This window comes from Cucurbita pepo, chromosome 6 (assembly GCF_057944985.1).
Source record: "Cucurbita pepo subsp. pepo isolate OVF chromosome 6, ASM5794498v1, whole genome shotgun sequence".
NCBI lineage: Eukaryota > Viridiplantae > Streptophyta > Magnoliopsida > Cucurbitales > Cucurbitaceae > Cucurbita > Cucurbita pepo.
Genome location: NC_141803.1, coordinates 8,488,983 through 8,495,159, shown reverse-complemented (window position 1 = coordinate 8,495,159; position 6,177 = coordinate 8,488,983). Strand labels below are relative to the sequence as shown.

At 33.9% G+C, this 6,177-nt stretch overlaps 1 non-coding gene across 1 annotated transcript; it reads right to left on the bottom strand.

Moving 5' to 3' along the window:
* Window positions 1–273: 273 nt before the first annotated feature.
* LOC111784139 (small nucleolar RNA R71) lies at window positions 274–379 on the bottom strand. The gene has a single exon (XR_002813486.2). It is a non-coding gene; the product is annotated as a small nucleolar RNA R71 (small nucleolar RNA).
* Window positions 380–6,177: the final 5,798 nt, after the last annotated feature.

Genomic DNA, 6,177 nt, shown 5'->3' with positions numbered 1-6,177 from the left:
TCGTGATGTTTCAAATGTTGCAAACCATAGCGAAATTTCATAGACTACCGTCAGAAGATCCACACCTACATCTAAAGTCATTTTTGGGAGTTAGTGACTCGTTTAGATTCCAATGAGTTGACCAAAATGGGATTAAATTGAGTTTATTTCCTTATTCTTTGAGGGATGGTTCTAAGTCATGGTTGAATACTTTAGCATTGGGAACAATTGACTCTTGGAATAGTCTAGCAGAAAAAGTTTTGATCAAGTATTTTCCAACCACTAGAAATGCACGGTTCAAAAATGAGATTATTGCTTTTCAAACATTTGAAGATGAGACATCAAGTGAAGCTTGGGAAAGATTCAAGGAAATGCTTACAAAGTGTCCTTGCCATGGATTACCTCATTTTGTATATATGAAGACTTTCTACAATGGAATGAATATTGATACTCAACAAGTGGTGGATGGTTCTGCCAATGGAGCTATTTTGTCAAAGACAAAGTAATGAAGCATATGAGATCCTAGAAAGAATAACATCTAATAATTGTCAATGGGCTGATGTGAGGAGCAATCCAAGAAAGAAAACTCGAGGAGTACTTGAAGTTGAGGCTTTATCTTTTATCACGCTCAATTAGCTTTAATGACTAATATCCTACAAAATCTAGCATTGGGATAAGGCTCAGTGACCAAAGCACCAGTCCAAGCTACTGTAGTAATGACCCAGGCAACAACTGAATCTTGTATATATTGTGAAGACAAACACACTTTTGATCAATGACCAAGAAATCTGGCCTCAAAATTTTATGTGGGGAATCAAGCTAGTCAAGACAACCTGAAAAATAATCCCTTCTCAAATACTTATAATCAGGGGTGGAGAAATCATCCAAATTTCTAATGGAATGGACAAACCTCATAAAACCAACAAATGCTACCTAAAGCAAATTACCGGTTTGGATTACAATTTAATTGGCATATGATCCTCAACAAGCCACCACCCAAGGGAAAGGAACTAGTCAAACTCAACACACACCCGGAACATCTCTTAAAAGCCTAATAAAAGAATATATGGCCAAAAATGATGTTGTAATACAAAGTCAGCAAGCATCATGGAAAAATTTGGAAATTCAAGTAGGTCAATTAGCAACTGAGTTCCGAAATAGACCTCTTGGGAAGCTGCCAACAGACGCCGAAACACCAAAAAGAGAAGGCAAAAAGCAATGTCAAGCAATAGAGTTGAGAAGTGGGAAAGAAATACCAAGCAGGGGATAAAAAATTAAAGAACACGACGATAGTCACTCTCAAGAAGTTGCTATATAGAAAGAGTACAACAAAAATTATGCAGAAACTACTGTACAGAAAGAGCACATAAAAAATTATGTAGAACCTGTGTAGTCTCCTAAAATGCAAACAATAGTTAGTAATGGACAAGAAAATAGAACATACACACCAATACCAAATTTTCCACAAATAATAAAAAGAAAGAAAGAGGAAGCAAGTTTATAGATATTTTGAAGGAAATTCATATAAACATACCTGGTGGAAGCTTTGAAGCAAATGCCAAATTATGTAAAAATCTTGAAGGATGTGATCACCCATAAAAAAAAGTTTGAAGAATTCAATGTGGTGGCACTAAATGAAGAGTGCAGTGCAATATTGAAAAACAAGATACCACTAAAAGAGAAAGAGTGTAGTGCACTTAATGTATAGTGTAGTGGATCTTATTTTTCAGTATTGCACTGCACTCTTCATTCAACACTATTACCTTGAATTCTTAAAATTTTCTTCGATGAGTGAGAATATCCTTCAAGAATTTGACATAGTTTGTCATTTGTTTCAAGGCTTTCACTAATGGTGTGTTTATATGAATTTCAAAAAATATATCAATGAACTTCTCGAAGTGGCCTTTCTTTTTATTCTTTGTAGAAAATGAGGTTTTGGTATGTATGTTATGCCCTCTTTTTCATTGTTGATTGTTGTTTGTGTTTTACAAGACTACACTATTTCTGTATAATTTTTGCTATGCGTCTTCTGTCCAACACTTCTCAACTTTCTCTACTTTATGTTAGCTGTCTCTGGAGGATGATTGTTGCATATTTTCTTAATTTCGCCTACCTTGTTGGGTATTTCTTACTGTTCAATTCTATTGCTTGACATTGCTCATTTTCTTCTCTTTTTGGCATTTTGGTATCGGCTAACAGCTTCCTAAAGAGGTCCATTTCGTAACTCAATTGCTAATTGACCTACTTCAACATCCAAATTTTGCAAGGATGCTTGCTGACTCTGTATCATAACATCTTTTTTTGCCATATATTCCTTTATTAGACCCTAAAGCGATGTTCCTGATATGTGTTGAGCTTGGTTAGTTTCTTTCCCTTAGTTGTTGGCTTGTTGAGGACCATATGCCATTGATTTTGTAATCCAAAACCGTGAGGGTAATTTGCTATAGGTGATAGTTGTTGATTGTATGAGGTTTGTCTCTTCCATGAGAAGTTTGGATGGTTTCTCTAACCTGTGTTATAAGTGTTTGGGAAGAGATTATTTTTCTGGATTCCTTGACTAACTTGATACCCCATATAAAAAATTGAAGCCGGATTACTTGAACATTGATCAAAAGTGTGTTTTTCTCCAAAATATACAGAAGATTTAGTTGTTGTTTGACTCATTATAGCAGCATTCTGGAATGGTACATTAGTCATTGATCCTTGTACCAATGCTAGATTTTATAGAATATTAGTAATAAAAGCTAATGGATCCTTGGGAGAGGTCAAAGCATCAACTTCAAGTACTTCTTAGGTGTTCTTTACATGATTGCTCCTCACATCAGCCTATTGACAATTGTTAAATGCTATTCTTTCTAGAATCTCATAAGATTCATTGTACATCTTTAATAAAATAACTCTATTGGCTAAATCACCCACTAATTGTTTAGTAGCAACATTCAATCAACGGTAGAAAGTCTCCATTTGAATACAAAGTAAAAAGTCTCAGTATTTTTGAAACTTACTTCGCTACTTTGTAGGCTATGGAGGGTAGGCTAGAGCATATTAATATGATCATATGTAACACAATCTTAACCCTGAGTAAGTTATGCTATGTTGACTATGAGAGCTTCTCTTTTGATTTGTTGATTCAATCTTAACCCTGAGTAAGTCATAGGTAATGACTTTTCTAGTGGATTCAATATGCCTACAATTTTAGGAATTTGACCAAATAGGATACAAAAACATTGTCTTGGGAGATAAAATTAACTCATTCTCCAATAAGAAAAAGTAGATAAGTACTTCTCTTATAAATGTTGATTTCAAATCTAGAAGAATGAAGCCTCATTTTCTCATTTTTGTAACGATCCACTTTTTGAGACTTCAAATCACGAATCACTACATAGACTTGAGGGTAAAACAGTGATAAAATTATTCCTTTTTAAACTAGACGAGTCAAAAGTAATTCAAAAAATTAGAAATATAAATATACGTTACGAATTTGAAACATACAATACGTGTCCATGGAGGCTATAAAATGTTTACAGATAAATACCTTGTTTTGAAACCGTATTAAAATATAAAATAGTGACAATGATACAGATTTAACAGTCCTTGCCGCTCCACAATTCTTGCATGCTCCCGCCATCAATCATTTGGTTGAGTGGTTAAGGTGTGTGCCTGCTAAGTATATGGGGTTTTCCCGTGAGAGTTTAAATCTCTTAGGCAATGAGTTTTGTTTTGTTTAATTACAAAAACTATTTGTTTTTATATTTTATAGCTATGCCTTAACATGAATTAGACTACATCACTTTAAAAGTAAGAAGCCGAGGTAGGTTTTAGACTGCTTGGAACATATGAATCCTCAGTTGCTTGCAATGCATGAATTCTTTGATATGAGTTATCAAGTTCATGGTTGTACTTTAAATTCTAGGGAAGTGTCGTAGGGAACAGAAGAAGAATTAAGGAAAAGAAAGAGTCCGGTACCCTAAAACACTGAAAGGACACAATTAAAAATCTACTGATAGACTACTTAGTCTTTATACTCAATCCACATTTTCCATATTTTTGTGATATAAGGAGTTAGTTAAGAATGGAGGACACTAGACAAAATGCCATAGGCAAGTCTTACTTGTCATCTCCAACCTTTTTTTTGTTTTAAATATTTGGTGTCATTTCCTTATTTTGAGTGTAAAACCGTTTAGGTCACAATTCTATTAAATATTTATATTATATTTTAAATACTTCTTGTTTTATTTTGGGACAAATTTTACTACCTTTTTATACTCATTGAGCCAACCAAAGTTGCAATCTTTGCTTACAATAGAAAATTAATTTACTACTCTTAGTTTAAGGAAGTTTTAGGAGAAAAATATTACCTAGATGCAACTGAACTTCCAAAGTAGAAGGAATTGACCCATTTGACACAGAATAGTTCGTACTCTCACTACCTATAAGATTGAATTTATAAGATTAAATCAGTTTATCCCTCACCCAGTTGACGTAGAGATGAAGTTGGCTCAAAAGTTTGTCCTAATATTGGCCGAGGATATCTATAGTACAATTGAAGTCATAGCCCTTACCACCTAGACTAGTGTCCAGGCAGCAGCTAAGGCTACTGAGGAAACTAAAGCCCGACAACACCGATAATCGCAGTAGGACAAAAGTGATCGTATAACTAGATGGAACCACATCGCCAACCACCAGTGTGGCAATTGCAACACGCAGATACATACTCGAGGGACCTAAGAAATTTTCAGCATTTAGACCAACATGGAGGCAAACGGGACCATAAACCACTTCTTCTTGACCACTTTTCCATAACATTCTGGTGAAGAGTTCATAATGGGATCTTTATAAAATAACACAAAACAATGGGCATCCATATTAAAATTGAGAAAGATTATAGCCAAAAAAAATTAAAGCAAATCCAGAAGAGGAAAGATGGGATAAAAACTTATTGGTGATGGCTCCTCTTTTAATGACATTTTTTCAAATTCAAATACTTTTTCACTAAATTTTCATAGAAATTTTTGCTTCCATCGATTTTGAAATTGAAAATATATATACATTACTTAGATAAATAAGAAAAAAATAAAGACAATACTTAGACCTTCTTTTAGGTTAGGTTGTTTTGCATTTCATTGTTTTAAATTATTTGTATTTATTTTTATTTTCTCTAAATCTCAGTACTTCGTATTTAAACACGTAAGACCATGGCTGTGTTTTCCAGAGAAGAAGTTGCTTTAAGCATTTTCGAAGTTTATGTAATAAATGATGTCAGTTTAAGAATTATATTTCCGCATTAAAGATGAACATGAGACGTTAGTAGTGACTCTGAGTATGTGAAAATTTAAGGCCGTTACACTATGTCCAAGGCTTCATGCGTTCTAAGAGGCATAGACTGAACATGTATCCAGGGCTTTATACATTTCCTGTGATACAGTTTGAAACCTATATTCAAGGCTTCTTAGACTCCAAGCGATGTAATCTGAAACCTACTTCTAAGGTTTCTTATGTTCTAAGTGACACAATCTGAAAGTCTATGCCCAAAGTTTCTTACATTCTAAGCGACATAGTCTGAATACCTATGCCTTGGGGTTCATACATTCCATGCGACATAGTCTTAATCATACTTTTTACGTTCCAAACGATGCAATATAAAAACCTACATCCAAAGATTCTTATGTTCCAAGCAATGTAGTCTGAGTCATGAATATGCTCCACCATAAGAGGTGTAAGGGTTTTTTGAGTTTCTGAGTTCGAGGACCTTTGCCCTTCACTCTTGTGTGATACCTAGCATTCTTCTTGTTAAAATTGATATAAGGCTTGAGTTGGCCTTTCCTTTTCTTAAGCCCTACTCAAATTACATAAATTATTAACTCATCGTAATATCATGCATGAGCCATTCAAAATATTGTGAAGTTATAACATGTTCCATAAAAATTCTAGAAGGATCTTAAATTTGGTCGGGGTAATTAAGATAATCTTATCTTTTCCTATTAAGCTTTTACTTATAACCCTAAAATGTTTTAGAACCTTTGAGATTATAATATTCTTAAGGTCATACTTAAAAGTTCTTTAGAAAACTTCTTAAGCTACATAAGTATTTTGATCCTTTAACTTATTTTCTTTGTTTACCTTTTTAACCTCATCGAAAGTTGTTGAAACCTCAAGTCCACCTTTATGTCCTTATTAATAGATCTTCCTTAGATCCTT